The sequence below is a fragment of the Antechinus flavipes genome, chromosome 1 (genome assembly GCF_016432865.1).
Source record: "Antechinus flavipes isolate AdamAnt ecotype Samford, QLD, Australia chromosome 1, AdamAnt_v2, whole genome shotgun sequence".
In the NCBI taxonomy this organism is placed as follows: domain Eukaryota; kingdom Metazoa; phylum Chordata; class Mammalia; order Dasyuromorphia; family Dasyuridae; genus Antechinus; species Antechinus flavipes.
In genome coordinates this window covers 141871345-141890414 of record NC_067398.1, presented here as the reverse complement: position 1 = coordinate 141890414, position 19070 = coordinate 141871345, and the positions used below count along the sequence as shown (strand labels likewise).

General features: G+C 33.6%; 1 protein-coding gene across 1 annotated transcript in view; it reads right to left on the bottom strand.

Moving 5' to 3' along the window:
- The window catches only part of RAB3C (RAB3C, member RAS oncogene family), a 318578-nt gene that overhangs the window by 163802 nt on the left and 135706 nt on the right, over positions 1 to 19070 (bottom strand). The gene's annotated exons all lie outside the window — the stretch shown is intronic.

Below are 19070 nucleotides of genomic sequence, written 5' to 3'. Positions count from 1 at the left end.
CTTCTTTCTCTCTCTCTCTCCCCCCCATCTCTTCTCCCTCCTCTCTCTCTTCAGGTAGCTTAGGGAAATGTTATAGACTTAACATAATATGTCTGGATTTCAGCAAAGAATTTGACAAAAATGTTCTCAGGCTGTCCCTACAAATGGGACAGCTGGTTGGCACACTAGATAGAGTGTTGGGACTGGAATCAGGAAGATCTGGATTCAAATCCACCCTCAGTTGTGTGATCCTAAGGCAAATCACTTAACTCTAATTACCTCAGTTTCCTTATCTGTAAAATGATTTGGAGAAGAAAACAGTAAACTTTTTAATATCTTTGACAAGAAAACTCCAAATAGAGTCATAGAGAGTTGTACATCAACTTACAGACAAAATAGAGATATGATTTAGAATGATACTACATTTTTGTGGATTTAGAATTTATTTAATAACTGCACACAACGATTAGCTATTCATAATTGCTGTCAACACAGAGAGAGGTTTCTAATGGAGTGTCCCAGATCTTAATGCTATTTAACAATTAAAAAGAAGCCAAACCAGAAAGATAATTGAAATGTAAAATAGAGGCCAAACAGGCAATATGTTGCCCCAAATTATTATTTCAAAAATAAGAGGAAATCTAATGGGATTTTTTTGAAATGGAAAAGCAGGACCTTTGAAAAAAAGAATGATTAAAATTTCAAATTATAAAAAGGAACAGAATATTGCTACTTTAACTAAGTTAGATACAAATAAGCTTAAAATCTTACACATTAATTTGCCAAAAGATTTAGTAGCATACAAAATGTTCACAGGCTCTTCCTACACATGATGTTGCAATAACAACTCAGCTCATGACAGTGAGCACTTGAAGTCTGAAGCATAAGTTTAAAGCTTGGCACACTACTTGTAACTTTAATTTAAATTCACACTCATGAAAAATTATCACTTTTAGATCTAATGCAGTTGGCATACTTCCTTTTTCTATGCGAGAAGTTTCCTACACCTTTAAGAGGAGTAGAAAAGGAGAGTAAGACTCACATATAGGACTTTCTCCTGGAAAAATCTAAACAAGACCATTTGGGTCAAGACCAGGGATATATGAAGGATGGATTTAAGTCAACAAAACCTCCCTGGAGGAGATAGAAGCATCACAATAATTTGGAGAGAATGAGACTAAATCTCCATGTCTAAACTTAGAATGTGCTCATGATTACATGGACTCTGAAATGGATTGATTAATTTAATTCTCTTCCATGGTATACATGTTTCCATGGAAAGAGCACTGGGTCCAGATTCTAAGCCTATAATTTGCTATCAGCAGCACCTCTTTTCTCATATAAAATAATGGGGGTAGGTTGTGGGACAAGGTGAACTGCATGAATTCTAAGCTTCATTCCAACTCTCAATTCTATGTCTATTCATTTTAACTCAGTTTTATTCAATTCAATTCAGTTTATTCAGTAAATACACATTTATTTCATATTTACCATGTACCATGCCCATGAAGACACAACAATAAATAAAAACAAAATTTTCCTTTAAAGAACTCACAGTTTAGCAGGGGAGATGAGAGATGTCTGTTAAATACAATGATACAAAAGTGAATGTCTTTATAGGAGAAGTAAGATCAGTGTGCTACAAGAAATCAGAAGAAAAAATTTCTCCAGGATCAAGGACTAATAGGAAAAAATTGAAAATAAAGGAGGATCTTAGAAAATAAATATAATTTCAAAAGTCAGAGAAGGGATGAGAAGTGGGAACAAAGGAGAAGTTGTGAGCAAATACACAAATATGGGAAAAGCAATATTAGTTTAAGCTCCATATTAAAGATTATGTGGAAAAAAAGTAATCTGAGATAAAGCTGGAAATGGAGGTCCATGGGATCTTACAACTCAGAGCTGGAATCGAACTTATTGGTCCTTGAATTTAACACCTCCCTCATATGTATTTTACAGAAGAAAATGAAGAGTCTCAGAAAGAATGTGACATACAGATAGACAAGCCTGATAAAGTTAGGTTTGGAATCCAGTTTCTCTCATTCTTTAGGATGTATAGATAGGTTGGTACCAGCATATGAAAAAACCCAAATGCCTGCAAAGCCAAGGAATTGGGATTGAATTTAATGGGTAACAGGGAGCCACGGAGGCAAAGGGCACATTTACTATTGTATTTTGGAAATATTTCTTCAGAATAGTTATAATGGATGATTCTCTCCTGGGTGAGGAGGGCTTATTCCATGTGGTAAGGAATGATACTATTATTTTTAAATCCTTAAAGTATCAGTGAAACTTTTTTTTTTTTTTTTGGTATAAAGAATGTATAGGAAAGCTCTCTTCGAGATAGTCTGGCTAATGAATGGGACTAGTATAGCCCAGTTTTAACACATAACTCTTTCAATAGGAATTTTTTTTAAAAAAGAGAGCAACAGACCATGAAGTAATAGTCAAGATCAAGATTCTTGACAAAATGATAAGATAAGCAGAAGAAATAAATACTAGTCATGAAAGGTCTTGAAATAATACCAATATTTAATATGTAATAATGAATTGGATTGAGGAGAGCTTAGGAGCAGAGACACATTAGAAGTTTCAAAAGAAAAACCAAAGTGCATTTTTCCAGCACAAGAGCTGAAAGCCTATGGTTACCATGGAAATATCCTAGTCAGGAAAGTCTGGCCTAGGAGTGAAGCTCAAAAAAACCTTCTAAATCCATGAACAGGAATTAGTCAAGGACAGCTGAACATGCATCTCTATAGCTCTAATTTTGAACTGGTTGGGGAAGTGGAGAAGGGTAGAAGAGGTGGTGGAGAGGATGCTTCCAGATTGGGCAATGATTAAACTCACTCTGGACTACAGCACCTCTGTGCACTTTGGGGACCTAGGCCACCATTGACACTCTTGAAAAACAGTACTGAGTATCCAGCAGAAGCAGGATCAGAGATAATACAGATTTGGATCAAACAAGAACGTATTATTATTTTTTTTTCTTCCTCCTAGAAGTGTACAGCTCCTGCTTTTCACACAAAGTCCCCATTCAATAAATAAATCTCAAAAAATGAGGAGGAAAACACTAATAATGAATATTATAGAGTCTGGGATGCCCAAGATAACAAACCCAGAAAAAGAAACTAACTCCAAAATATCTATAAGCAAATTTTCAAACACAAACACAGATTTGATATATCTGCTAAAATTCTTAGAAGAAGTAAAATGAAAATTAACAAATATTACAAATGAAATGAAAGCTCTAGAGGAAAAAGTTGGAAAGGAGATAATTCTAGAAGGAAGAATTGGAAGGAAAATAAATTCACCTATAAAACAAAACAATAGAATAGATTAGAAAACAGAATCTAACAATATGTTATTTACAAAAAACACGCAGATCAATGATTGGCAAAGAGTCAACATAAGGGATTGAACAAAGACCTATTTGTTATGCTACAGGTGAATTAAAAAAAATAAGGGATAATAATCAGGATTTTAGATAAGAAAATAATAAGATTAGAAAAATAGAGTAATTATCTTATGCTTAAAGACACCAAAGAAAATGAAATAATGCCAATACTTATGTGTAAAATTGGATTGGAATGAGGAAAGTTTAGAAGCAGTGAGACAATAAGAAATTAATTTTCACAGAACACATTTCCAATTTTGGCTAGACATCTTACAAATACCCCTGGGGTGTGAGAAAGTATGGATGAATTTACACAAATCTTAATGAAATTCTTTAAGGAAGAACAAAATATATATTCTACCAATGTGTCATCTTTTGAATATAAAAAATAGAATAACGATTCGTTGGAATTGGTAAGAACAAGCCCATAGTAGGAGAGGGTAAAAAAATCAAGGCATAAACAAAAGAATTTGGCTAATCTAGACTGGAGGCATTTCAACATTACAAGGAATTTCCCAATGACAAAATCTTTTGCACACAATCTGACCTCACTTAATTTATTTTCTCCCAGTTTTCTGAAGCAGATGGGTATCTTCTTTGCAACTTGTAGATTTAGAGTCTCCTGTGGATGCTAGAAACTACACCTTTCCCCAGGGAAAGCCAAGATATTTCAGAGTCAAGACTTAGAATCCAGCCTAACCCTAAGGACAATTCTCATGCTTACTTTCCTTTTACTTTTCAGCAAAGTATTTTAGAAGGGAAAAAACTCGGTCAGAGTAACTTTTGTTTCATATCTCAGAGCTGCTTTTAGAGAATTCACGCATCAATAGAATTTGACAATCATCATTATAGAATGAATTATAGGTGTAGATATATAAAATTATTCTGATAGTCTCCCACTGAGTCTATTCCTTCAATCTCTTAATGGTTAACTATGATCATTTGATTCTGTTCCTTCATTCTTTTGGCTTCATTCATAAGATAACTGATTTTCTGCAGTCACTCCTTTATAGATGTTTCTTTTACTTCTTTTGATAATTTTCTATTTTATGCCCTGCAGTTTGTACTTTTCCTGTTTCTTAAGTCCTTGGATTCCCCCCCCCCCTTTCTTTTAGTATGTGTGTGTGTGTATACTAATATTTCCTCAACTTACAGGGTGTTGTTGCTAATGTTAGAATATCTTTTTTAAAAGCTTAAATACCACATATCCAACTTAAAACAATAGAAGTGGCCAAATTTAAAAAATATAAAAGAAACAAGGAGAATTTATATTTTTCATTTGCTAATCAGCACTAATATATTTATATTTTATAAAAATGAAAAAGAGATCTTATCAGTTTGTCTTTCTTTAAAATACTTAAAGGAGAAAGAGTGAGGACAGAGGTGTCACTATGAAAGTTTAACAATAGGAAAACAAAATGCTTATTTTATAAATTATATATACTTAAATAATTATATAATTCAAATCATATGATTATAATATAGAATTTAAGTTATATAAATTTATAAATAATATAAATTTTATAAAAACTAATTTATAAATATTATGAATTTAATAAATATTTATTTAGACTTTGAGAAAATATGGTATTGTAGAGAGTCTTAATGTCAGGAAGATTTCAGTTCGAATCTCATCTCTGCTATATACTTGCTATATGATCATGAATGAATTATTTAATTTTTTTGGTGTACTAAGACAACTTTCTAAGACTACAAGTTGTAGAATAATTGCTCATCTGCCTTGATTAAAGAAGTATCTTTACCAGGAATTCCCTGTACAAGTGAAACCACCAAGGTTTTAAAAAAATTAAATAAATAACATTTGATATATTTTATTAAACATTTCTATGCACAAAACACTGTACTGGGCACTGAGAAGGAAAAGAAGTTTGGAAAAAAACAATAACCTGTTCTCATAAAGCCTATAGTGTTGTAGAAGAAAAAATACACAGATAATTTTTTAAAATGGTATCATATAATTACACAGAGGTACAAAGCAAAAAAAGACATATGATGTCTGAAAGAGAAAAGGATCAGGGAACATTTCTTGGAAAAGGTGTATTTAAAGTAGATTTTAAAATATAGGAAGGGTTTCAATAGCTGAAAGGGAGGATGGTGGATGTTCTAAGCATGAGAATAGTGTCAGTAAGGTGAAGAGCACAGAGATGCAAAAGTACTAAGACACGTTCAGGAGAACAAAGAAAGTTGGAGTTGGCTATAGGTTAGAGTGATTAATAAGAAATTAATTACATTTAATAGGAAATTAATCACAACTAATAGGTTCTCATGACCACATCTATGACAAAAGATTATTAGAATTTTTTTGGCATCCTGTGCACTTAGCTCAGTACCTGCACATTGTAAGAATTTAAGAATTGTTGATGGATGGGTTAATATGATATGATCTTTGATGATCAAGGAGCAGAGACCTCTTTTTGGATAACTAACAAATTTATTTTTTTAACATTAAAAAAAACTTTATATTTAAAAATGTAAAAAAAAATTCTTAGCTCACAGGCTGATATATAAACTTGCAGTGGGCTGGATTTGACCCATAGACCCTAGTTTGTTCATTTCTATTTACATTGTTCCCTCCCTCCCTATATTGCCACGTAGATGCGAACTTTTCATATTTTCCTGATAAGTCATATTTTCTTGACTCTGATACTTCATACAATTGGCTTTATTTGTATGAAATAGTTGGCATTCTGTTTGCCAATATGCTTTGTAGATGGCATTCACAGTTGTAGAGGAATCATCCCACCACTTGTCCAAATGGTCTTTTTGAAGGTTCCACATTAAATCAATCTTCTAGGGAGTGAATTTCTTCCGATTACTCCAATTCTAGTAGTCTTTCCTTTCTCTGCATGTCTATGACCCACTTATATAAAGAAATGCTGGATAAAGAATATGATGTAAATGTCATTTGATAATGATGATTCTTCTTCCTGTATAGGAACATTTGGAAGGTGAAGGGCACAAAGGCTGGTTAATCAGGCAATCAACAGAAATTTATTAAGTGCTTCCTCTGTTCCAGGCATTCAGCTGGACTCTGGTTGGAGGTCACTTGGGTCATTCAGACATAAGGAAGAATCCAGAGAAGGATTGTGGAAATAGTGAAGAAAGCACAGATCTAAGAAACAATATGGAAGAATAACCAGCAGGAAATGATTATGGACTAGATGTGGGAGGCACAGGAAAGAGAAGTCAAGATCACTCTTGGGGCATTAGTCTAATGAACAAAAGGGTAATGGTTCCAGGGACTAGCCTAGATACTGGCATAGAGTAGATACTTAATGTTTGTTGAATTGAATTGACATGACAGTAATGAAGACATTAAGAAGGCCTGTAGGATTGAAGGGCAAAGATAATGATGTCAGTTTTAGACATTTGTTGGATTTATAGGCGAAATATCCAACCAGAGATGTCCTAAAATCAGTGACCTGTAAATAGATGTGCTCTCATTCTGTTAACAATTTGCTTCTTCTTCCCAATTTCAAACTTGTTCAAGCCTCTGCTTTTATTCATTTTTGTCCCACAAAAGCATCTCAATCACGAAGTAAGATTGAATAGTTTTCTCTAAATCAAGTTATGGAATATATGTTGGTTGTTTGAGGCATCAATTACCCCATCATTCATCAATGAACGACTAGCCCAAGGACCCTCCACCTATCATTCAGAAAAGGCCAGTTAGCTTCTTCCATCCCCCCACAACTGTCTGCCAGTTCTCTGCCTCTCCATTAAGGTGACACGGGTATTTGCCATCTACAGTGGCGACTTAATAAACAGCTCCCTGAGCAAAGAAAGAGCTATTCTTTATCTGCACATCTCCCTTACATTTAAGCCTGGAGTCAGACAGCAGGATTGCTGGTATTAGATCAGATAATCCTGAAATGTCCTTCACAGAATGGCCATGACTACCTCAAAATAGTGCCCACCTCCCATCATTCTGGGAAAATACTGTCATCCACAATGGGACTTAATTGGAAGCACTGAGAAGGGAGTATCCAGCATTTCCTGAAATTGAATGAGCAGCAATCCTGTCACTAGCAATCTGTAAACAACAGGAGGTAGATGAGTCAACACAGGATCAAACACTGACCTTTTATCTCTCTCCTCTATAGAAAAGTAGGCATTTAAGGTATAAAGCAATTGATGTGGAAAAAAAAAAAGTAGAATTTCTTCTGAGCTAGCCTTAGAATAAGTCTGCTCTGGTTCTAAATGAGAAGCCCCCCTCTCCAATGTAAAGGTGAGAACAGTGTGTCTTGAAAACACTGGGTTTGGAATAATGAGAGTCTTTCCTTTCCTGTCCTTTCCTTTTTCCTTTCCTCTTTCCTTTCCTTTTTCCTTTTTCTTTTTCCTTTTCCTTTCCTTTCCTTTTTCCTTTTTCCTTTTCCTTCCCTTCCCTTCCTTTTCCTTCCCTTCCCTCCCTTCCCTTCCTTTTCCTTTCCTTTTTCCTTTCCTTTCCTTTCCTTTTTCCTTTCCCTTCCTTTCTCTTCCTTTTTCCTTCCCTTCCCTTCGCTTCCCTTCCCTTCCCTTCCCTTCCCTTCCCTTCCCTTCCCTTCCCTTCCCTTCCTTCCCTTCCCTTCCTTCCCTTCCCTTCCCTTCCCTTCCCTTCCCTTCCTTTCCCTTCCCTTCCTTCCCTTCCCTTCCTTTCTCTTCCTTTTTCCTTCCCTTTCCTTCTCTTTCTTTTTCTTTTTCCTTTCCTTTCCTCCCCTTCTTTTCTTTTGTTTTCTTTTTTTTGTTTTTTTTGTTTTTTTTTGCTGAGGCAATTGGGGTTAAGTGACTTGCCCAGGGTCACCCAGCTAGGAAGTGTTAAGTGTTCAAGATCAAATTTGAACTCAGGTCCTCCTGACTTCAGGACTGGTGCTTACTGCACCACCTAGCTGCCCCTACTGAGATGATTTTCAAAGAGTTACCATGTATTTATTATTCTGTCAGATCTCACTTAATATTTATGGAGAATAGCAGATTTCTAGAATGGAAGGATGGAATGGGATTTTCTATGGTGATTGCAATTGGGGACCGGGAATTCATATGACCATAAAGTTTCAGAGCTGGGAGGGACCTTAGGTATCACCTAATTTAGCACCTTTGTTTTTTAGATGATGAAAGTGAATCCTGAAGAGATGAATGCATTTGCTCAAAGTCACATAACTACTAAGGGGCCAATGTAACTTGCAAAACCACTTTTTTTTTTTTTTTTTTTTTTTACTACAAGTCCAATGATCTTACCATTACATCACTGAACTCTTTATATGTTTGAAAGTATTCTAGAGGTTTTGTTTTCCTTTTTAATCTGATTTTTCTTGGGCAGCATGATAAATGTGGAAATATGCTTAGAAGAATTGTGCATGTTTAACTTATATTGGATTATTTGCTATCTAGGGGAGGGAGGGAGAAAAATATGGAACATAAGGCTTTGCAAGGGTGAATACTGAAAGCTATCTTTGCATGTATTTAAAAAATTAAAAGCTATTATTAAAAAAAAAAGAAAAGAAAGTGCCCTAGGTAATATGTGTCTTAAACTAAAATAAATATAAGAAAAATTATCCTCAAAAATTTACTGCTTCAGGAGATACCACTTTTTTTTATTATTGACAAGGGTATCACTATCCTACCAGTAACCGAAGCTCCTAATCTGAGTGTCATTCTTGATTCTTCATTCTCTATCATTCCCCATAACCTATCTATTGCCAAGATCTGTCAATTCTTTTTTTTTTTTTAATTTTAATAGCCTTTTATTTACAGATTATATGTATGGGTAACTTTACAGCATTGACAATTGCCAAACCTCTTGTTCCAATTTTTCTTCTCCTTCCCCCACCCTCTCCCCCAGATGGCAGGATGACTAGTAGATGTTAAATATATTAAAATATAAATTAGATATACAATAAATATACATGACCAAACCGTTATTTTGCTGTACAAAAAGAATCGGACTCTGAAATATTGTATAATTAGCCTGTGAAGGAAATCCAAAATGCAGGTGTGCAAAAATAAAGGGATTGGGAATTCAATGTAATTTTTCTTAGTCATCTCCCAGAGTTCTTTTACTGGGCATAGCTGGCTCAGTTCATTACTGCTCCATTGGAACTGATTTGGTTCATCTCATTGCTGAGGATGGCCAGGTCCATCAGAATTGGTCATCATATAGTATTGTTGTTGAAGTATATAATGAAGATCTGTCAATTCTGCCATCACTCTTTCTCTTTTACATACCCTTTCATGCTCTGGACTCTGCTAGCACTGATATAGGCCTTTTTCACCTCACATCTGGACTATTACAATAGCATTCTTTCTAGATTATCTCTCTGTTGCAGGTCTTACTATTGTGGTCCATATTATAGTCTGTTATCAAAATGATCTTTCTAAAAAACATCTCTCTCCTTCACTCAATAAACCTAGAAGCTCCCTATCACTCCCAGGGCAAATGTAAAATCCTCCTTTGGTTTTATAGCATTTTATAACCTGCTATTCTATCTTTTCAGTATTTTTACATCTCACTTCTTTTCATATCATTTTCAAACCAGTGACTTACTTCCTCTTTTATTCTTTGAACAAGACATTGCATTTCTCAACTCTATGCATTTTATTGGCTGTTTTCCATACCTGGAACTCTCTTCTCTTCATCTCTATCGCTTAGCCTCCTTTTAGTCAGCTAAAATCTCTTCTTTTTCTGAGTCCCCTCAAAGTCAGTGCCTTCACCATGAGAATAACAATTCTTTGTTGAACTGATATAGTTCATACAAATAAAAAAAACTAACAAAAATGACAGACCAATGTAGTATGTCAGAATAATCTTTAAAGAGACATATCATGTACTGAAAGTTGTAGAGTCTTCAAAACAGAAGATAACTTCAAAATTCCTAGTCTCTGGGAGAAGTTATGATTATAAAGCAGTGATAATGACTTTTGAAAAGAAATAAATCAGAGCTTTAAAGGTAAATGAATACTATTCTTTAGTGTTATGATATATTACAATACTTTTGGAATCACCTTTGGGAATTGCAACCTTGAAAGCCAATTTCTCCATAAAAAGAAACTCCATAAGAAAATCACTCACATTCTATTATATTTATATCCTGGTAGAGTCAAAATTTACAAATATATGTATGTGTGTGTGTGTGCATGCGCGTATGTGTGTGTGTGTATAATATATTTCTTAACTCTATGCCATTCAGTTCACTGGTCTTAGTATCAGAAATAAAGCCAACAAATCTTTTAACCTGGGATTAACTTGTAGCTATTGTACATAGATCAGTCAGTGAAAAATAAGATACTCTCACTTTATTAACACCCTTCAAATCTCAGATTGGCAAGATTTCATCTTTCCTGATTTTCCTCAGGAAGAATCAAGAGTTACAAAAGGCTTACATGCCTCACCAAAAGAGAATTCTTGATTGTGTATGTTGTTATTATTATTTATTATGAAGCTGCTAATACTATTGGTATTTTTAATCTATAATAAATCTTATCTGGACTTTTATAAAATTAACATTTTTTTCTAGACAATTTGGACTCATAGGATATTGATTTAAATCCTAGTTCTTTTACTGTGTATTGTTGGACAACTGTTTCTATATCTTATTTCTCATCTAAAAAAACAAGGTCCTAAATTAAGTGATATCTACGTTCCCATTCTATGCCAAATCTATGATTTTAATAAACATAACTGTATATGTATAAATAGAATATATAACATATGTCATATCTAATAATTTATTATCTTAAATATGAATGTATATATAAAGTATACAATATATAATGTGTATGTCATAAATATAATTATATACGTATATATGATTGTATATATAATTATATGTGTGTATATACACACACATTTATACAAAATTTACCAATGAGAGCTGAACCAACCTTTCTTTTCCTTGGTCCCTCCCTTTCCCATCTCATCATATGCCAGAAAGAAGGCTCAGAATGCATGTATGGGAAGAACCAAGCAGTTGCTACATAGTTACATACACTAATCCTATACTTGAAGTATAGATGCTGAATCCATATAAAGTTTCAATTTAATTCATAGGGGAGGAACTTCATTATGTATGGTGTTCTAAATCTAAAGGGTTTTTAAACTTTTAAAAGAAAGAAATAGGTCTCAAAAAAGGGATCATTTTGATGACTTTGTTGGAATGGTGATAATTTCTTACTGTCTTAAACAAATTTGTTCTTTGTTTTAATGTTTTTGATAGCCTGAATGCTTTCAGGGCAGTTGAGGTTCTTTTGAAAGAAATGAGCTTGATTTGGAGAAGCCATAGATAGGAGAAATTATTTTTAGAGAAAGGTCCATGAGAAATATCTTTCTGTCAAAAGGGCTAATACACAGATTATATGTGTGCACACACCCATACCTCTACCCCCACTCACACATACTCACACACACACACATTCACAGATCCACACATACCACACCCACACATACACTTTTCTTTTAACTAATGATATTCGAGCAAAACCTACAGAAAAGTATGTACATGCTTTTCTTCAATGTTGTCACTGAAGAAAAAAGATTTTCCTTCAAAAAACCCAATAAATTTGGCCTCTGAAATCACAACTCAACTTCTAAGCTACTTCAAGTATTATTTTTGTAGGATTTCTTCACTTGTACCATTCCTTCCTAACACATCCATGCTCTATTCCAATACCCCTAAACCTATGGCATCCAAAAGAATAAAGATTCAAAATTAATTTTCCAAAGCCACATAAAAGCCAGCTCTTTCCCCAATTTCTTAGAAATTCACTTGAATTCAATAACTATTTCTGTGTTTACTATATGTGCTATATGTTGTGTTAGGCACAATAGATACAAAACAGTCCCTAATATTCAGAAAGTCACATTCTACTAGAATGGCAAAAATATAAAAACATCAAATTATTATATTGACAGCTTTAAATTTTTGCAAAAGAAAGACAAGCATTTGAATATTTCAAGTAATTAATTCCAGTTTATCGGTGAAGACACAACATCATGAACAATAGCACTTAAGATCTGGTTCATTTTTATACAATACTTTTCCATTCACATGCTAAAATGCCCTAATAGGAAGATGAAGTTTTCTTCTAGCTTCCATCAGGCTCACCTGCCTATTTGTAAAGATGCAATTCTCCACAAAGAAGATATAAGATTTTATGATTCAATTCACAGAATCTGAAAAATGAGCAAATCATTCCAGTATCTTTGCCAGGAAAACTCCAAACAAGATTACAAAGAATAGAACATGACAGAAACAACTCAACAACAATGACAACAATAACTTATTTTGTCATTGACATCTTCAAATTGTTATTTTTAAAAATTGTAGTAAATTTATTTTTAATACCCATTGCTTTATGAATCATGTTGGGAGAGAAAAATCAGAGCAAAAGGAAAAAACCATGGGAGAGAGTAAAAAAAAAATAAAATAGAAAAAATTGGTGAACATAGCATGTGTTGATTTCCATTCAGTCCCTTAGTTCTTTCTCTGGTTGCAGATGGCATTTTCTATCCAAAGTCTATTGGGACTGCTTTGGATCACTGAACCACTGAGTAGAACCAAGCCTTTCATCTCATATTCTTGCTGTTATTATGCACAATGTATTCCTGGTTCTGCTTGTTTCGCTCAGCATCACTTCATGTAAATCTTTCCAAGCCTTTCTATAATCAGCTTGTTCATCATTTTTTAGAGAACAATAATATTCCATTTTCTTCATATACCACAGTTTATTTAGCCATTCCCCAATTGATGGCCATCTATTTATTTTCCAATTCTTTGCTACCACAAAAAGAGCTACAGTTTACAGTTTTGTAAATGTGGATCTCTTTTCCTCCTTTGTGATTTCCTTAGAATACAGACCCCAGTAATGGCCACTACTGGGTCAAAGGGTATGCACAATTTTTTAATTTATTGTTTGTTTGTTTTTTTTTGCTGAGACAATTGGGGTTAAGTGATTTGCCCAGGGTCACATAGCTAGGAAGTATTAAGTGTCTGAGGTCAAATTTGAACTCAGGTCCTCCTGACTTCAGGGCCAGTGCTCTATCCACTGCATCACCTAGCTGCCCCAGTATGCACAGTTTTATAGTCCTTTGGGCATAGCTCCAGATTGCTCTCCAGAATGGTTGGATCATTCCACAACTCCACTAACAATGCATTAGTGTTTCAGTTTTCCCCACATCCTCTCCAACATTTCTCATTATCATTTCCTATCATCTTAACCAATCTGAGAGGCCTGAAGTGGTACCTCAGAGTTGTTTTAATTTGCATTTCTCTAATAGTGATTTAGAGCTTTTTTTTTTTTTTTTTTTTTTTGGCATATAACTATAAGTGGCTTTAATTTCATTATCTGAAAATTGTCTGTTCATATCTTTTGACTATCAATTGGGGAATGACTTGTCTTCTTATAAATTGGACACCATTCCTTATATATTTTAGAAATGAGACTTTTATCAAAAATACTGACTGTAACAATTTTTCCCCAGCTTTGTACTTCCCTTTCAAGCTTGTTTTTGTTGGTTTTGTTTGTGCAAAACCTTTTTTAATTTAATGTAATCAAAGTTGATCATTTTGCCATTTATAATGTAGTCTAGTCCTTCTTTGATTATAAATTCCTCCCTTCTCCAAAGATCTGATAGGTAAATTATCTATTTACCTACCTAGATTGCTATAGGCCTTGATTATTGTGCTGTGTGTATCTAATCTGTTCCACTGATCCACCACCCTATTTCTTAGCCAGAACCAAAGTTTTGATGACTGCTGCTTTATAACACAGTTTTAGGTTTGGTACTGCTAAGCGACCATCCTTTGTGTTTTTTTCTATTAATTCCCTTGATATTCTTGACTTTTGTTCTTCCAGATGAATTTTGTTGTTTTTTCTAATTCTATAAAATAATGTTTTGGCAATTTGCTTGGTATGACACTGAATAAGTAGACCAATTTAGGCAGAATTGTCATTTTTATTATATAAGCTCAGCCTAACCGTGACCAATTGCTATTTTTCCAATTGTTTAGATCGGATTTTATTTGTGTAAGAAGTGTTTTGTTTGTGTTCATATAGTTCTTGGGTTTGTCTTGGCAGGTAGACCCCAAGTATTTTATTTTGTGTATAGTAATTTTAAATGGAATTTCACTATCTCTTGCTGATGGGCTTTGTCAGTACTATATAGAAATGTCGATGATTTGTGTGGATTTAGTTTATATCTGCAACTTTGCTAAAGCCGGGAATTGTTTCCAGTAGATTTTTGGATGATTTTCTAGAGTTCTCTAAGTATATCATCATATCATCTGCAAAGAGTGATAGTTTTATTTCCTCATTGTCTATTCTAATTCCTTTAATTCCTTTTTCTTTTCTTATTGCTAAAGTCAATGTTTCTAGTAGAATGTTGAATAATAGCGGTGATAATGGGCATTCTTTTTTCACCTTTATCTTCTTGGGAATGCAACCAGCTTTTTTCCATTACAAATAATGCTTGGGTTTAAGTTAGATGCTGCTCATTTTCTTAAGGAAAACTCCTTGTATCCCTAGGCTCTCTAATGTTTTTAATAGGAATTTTTTGTCAAAAATTTTTGGCAAATTTTTTCTGCATCTATTGAGATTAGCATTTCTGTTGGTTGTTGATTTCTGTTGGTTTTGTTATTGATATGGTTGATGATGGTAATAGTTTTTTTGATACTGAACCAGCCCTGCATTCCAGACATAAATTCTACTTGGTCATAGTGTATTATTTCACTGAAAAGTTGCTGTAATCTCTTTGCTAAAGTTTTATTTGGTAGAATTCACTTGTGAATCCATCTGGTCCTGGAAATTTTTTCTTAACGAGTTCATAAATGACTTGTTTAATTTCTTTTTCTAAAATGGGACTATTTAGGGATGATCTATGGACTCTTTCAATGAGTAGTTCTACCTCTGTTTCTAGAATATTGGGACAGTTTCCTTAATAATTCCTCTTTTAGAATGCTATGCAGGCTCTTTTTTTTTTTTTTTGGTCATGGCCTTCAGGTGGGCAAAAAATTCTTAAATTGTCTCTTCTGGATTTATTTTCCAGGTCAGCTATTTTGTCAATGAGGTGTTTCATATTTTTTTCTTTTTTCTTTTTTTTTTTTTTTTAGTTTAACTGATTCTTGCTGTCTCACAAAATCATTGGCTTCCATTTGCTCTGTTCCTGTTTTTAATGCATGATTTTCTTTAATTATCTTCTGTATCTCTTTTTCCATTTGGTTTATTCTGGTTTAAGCAGTTGTTTTCTTCAGACAATTTTTTTCCTTTATTTTCTAAACTGTTGATTCTCTCATGCATATCTCTCATTTCTTTTCTCATTTTTTTCTTCTACCTCTCTTTTTTTCCTTTTGAAGTCTTTTTATGAGCATTTTCAAGAATCCTCTTTAAGATTTCTTCTGTGCACATTCTGTCCTCATCTGAGGTTGTATTTTAGTCTGTTCTGTCACCATAGTAGCTTTCTATGGTAAAGGTTCTTTTCTCTTTCTTGCTCATTTTCTTTCCTTTTCTTTTGATATTTCCTCTTTTTTTAACTTTTAAGGTGAAACTCTGTTGCTAAAGGGGGTGCTCTGTGCAGCTCTGAGCCTTGGCTTTGAGTGCATAAGCCCCTTGTATCTGCAGGGGAAACAGCCTGGTTTCCCAGGGTTTGCCTTCTGAGCAAGAATTGGAAGCTGCCCCACTAATATGCTCCTCTATTAAGCCAGGGTCTTGGTTGCTGATTTGCTGTGATTGAGACCTTCTCACCAGCTTTCCCAGAGTCTATGTGATCTTGGCTGAACACCCTTTTCACCCCAGTGAGACTGACATTTCTTAATGTTTTTCTAGTATATCTTGAGCTGGAGAGAGGTTTCATTCCATCAGACTCTGTTCAGAGCTTTGTTTTCATGTGCTTTTCAAGGGAAACTGGAAGAGCTTGAGTAGCTTCCTGACTTTACTCCATTCTGGTTCCAAATTATTTTTTTTGTCACATTTCTTCATAATAGACATCTTTTGAGATTAGGAACACTATAAAGTATCTTTCTATATTATCCTTGTACAATGTCTAATGGGACATCATACAGAAGTTGGGGTTTTTTTACATTTACAAATATATCTATATTTATAATTAGGATTATAGATGAAGGGATCTTAAGAGGGTTCTTAGAGACTATCTTATCCCAGTCCCATTTTTCCAGATGATGAAAAGGAGATTCAGAGAAGAACTTGAAAGGTTTGGTCAGTTAAGTTAATAGAGACCACAGGTGGCTAAAGGTCTCTAGTCCTTCTGGTCATCAGCAATTGTTTCACATTTAGATGATTAATGCCAAAATTCATTGCTTATATGAAGAAGATAGGTAGAAAAGATGGAAACATTCTTTCCATTTCTATGCTGTAAACTATGTCAAATAAACATATTGATTCAGGTGATGTGGTCTCATCACCTTCTCCAGTATGGATCCAAATTTCAGATACATCTGTTTTGAAATAAATTCCTAATCACCACTGACAAGCCACCAAACTAGTCAGAGTGTCCCTACAGCATTCAGATTAGGTCTTAAAATTTTATATGTTCATTATATTCAGCTATTTGGCTTACTTTCCTCCATTCCAAACTTAGCTGTAGGAGTCTGTCATTTTCAAGGAACACAAATATTTTTGCAGTTCCTGATTCTCCCTTATCGGGATCCTAAGGTATTGATGTTTTTCTTATCAGTGTCAGCCAGCAGGCAAATCCTGGAATTAAGGGTCACAAATTACATATAAACTCCAAGCAGAACCCAATTAGAAAAGGAGGATTTCATGGCTCTGCAGTTCTGATAATTACATTATACCCAGGCATGTTTCTCCCTAAACCATCAAAATGTGTTTTTATAAAGAAATCAGTCTCAGAGTTTGTCATTAGAAAGTAAATAAACATGGATTAAAATGTTATTTGGAACACACAAGCAGTAGCTCCCTAGTTCTCTAGTAGTTTGAAAAAGTTAATACAGTTTCCTCAAGGAGATGACTTAAGGATTGAGCTGAATAGTACCTGACCCTCTCTTCCTCACCATTACCCTTCCATGAGACCACTTTGACAGAATCAAATACTAGTCATACAGTGAAGATAATATCAATAATTACAGACTGCACTCGGTTTTATACAAATTAGATCTGTGAGGGGAGGAGGGAAAGCTCATTTCAAGTTAGACTAATATGCTTTTCCAGAAATAGCTTATGTACATAAGTTGTCATGTGTCTTTTAAGCCACCAGAAGATGCTTCAGTACTCAATAGAATAATTCTCTTGTCCTCTACAGGCTTAGATCCTAAAATGGCATTCCAAAGAGACTCTCATGCAGGAAGATTCTGATGCTATTGGATATAAAGTAGAAATACAGCAATTTGCACTCCATTATTAATTTTTTTGGATCTATGAAATATGATAGTGAAAAAGCTGATTAGATGTAACATAATCATATATAGCTATTCATATATGCTCTGCAGAGGATTCAGCTCTTGACATACCTGATATCTATTAACTCTAATTTGATAGCAGATTTTTTTCCCTTTTAATGGTCTATCTATTACATCATGATTTATATTATATAGATAGACAACTATTTCTAAAATGAACTTTCACTTCCCATTGTCTCTGCCAGGGCATTGAAATCATAGGATCATAGATTTAGAGTTGGGATGGATCTTAGGAACCATCAAATCAAGGTTTGCCAAGGAAACACAAGTCCCACAAAAGTCAAATAATTTGTCGAAGATTACATAGCTGCATGGGTACACCTTGAAGCCAAGTTCTCTGCCATCAAAGGCAACACTCTTTTGCATTACTCCTCTTTCTCTTAACTAATTGAATTGATATAATTTGACAATTAATAAGTTTTGTTTCATGTTTTAAATTTACAACATTGAATATGTTATTATGTTTCTAAATCATCTTGTATTGTGCATTTGAGGAAATCATTACATAAGAAATGCTGTTAAGAGAATGATGCAACTGTATTAGAAAATTAAATCCTCTTTTGAGCTGAATGTTATGAAATTATTTATTACATTATTAGAGGTTATTTTCATAATGTTAAAATCTATGAAGTATTTAACTGGGAATATTTTGCTTTAAAAGTAAGAATAATAATTACTTACTGGGTGAGGAAAAGTAGCCTCAAAACACTTTGTAAAATCTCCTTATCTGCTTGGGATCTTCTACTTTGATAATGTCATAAAATATTATCAGTCCCAGGACAGAAGCTGCTAAATGTAGTGAAATTTTAAAATAATTATTTGGTTTACCAAGAAAACTGGTATCTTCTTTTTCATCACAAATATTCATTGCCAAAGTATTGAGGAAAAGGGGAACTTACAAATTTGTTTATAATATAGAATTGATTTGTATGATGATTTATTATTATGAAAATTATGAAATTATACCCAGATTACATTTTGAAGGTATAACATGAACCAATTTAATCTTAATAAACTTCAGTCCTAAAAATTTTTTTCCTTACAGGATTAATATCTAAAAACTTAAAAGATAAATATCTGTTAGTCTAGAGGATTTTTAGTAATAGCCAGTATTTTTCTAGATTTTGAGTGAACTATCATATAATTACTATTTATATGGTCTGTATGGAATTCCAGAATTTGATTATTTTTTTTAACTTTTAATGATTAATTTTTTAAAAATCAGGATTAATTTAAATTAGAAAAAAAGAAAGTCAAATATATAATATATA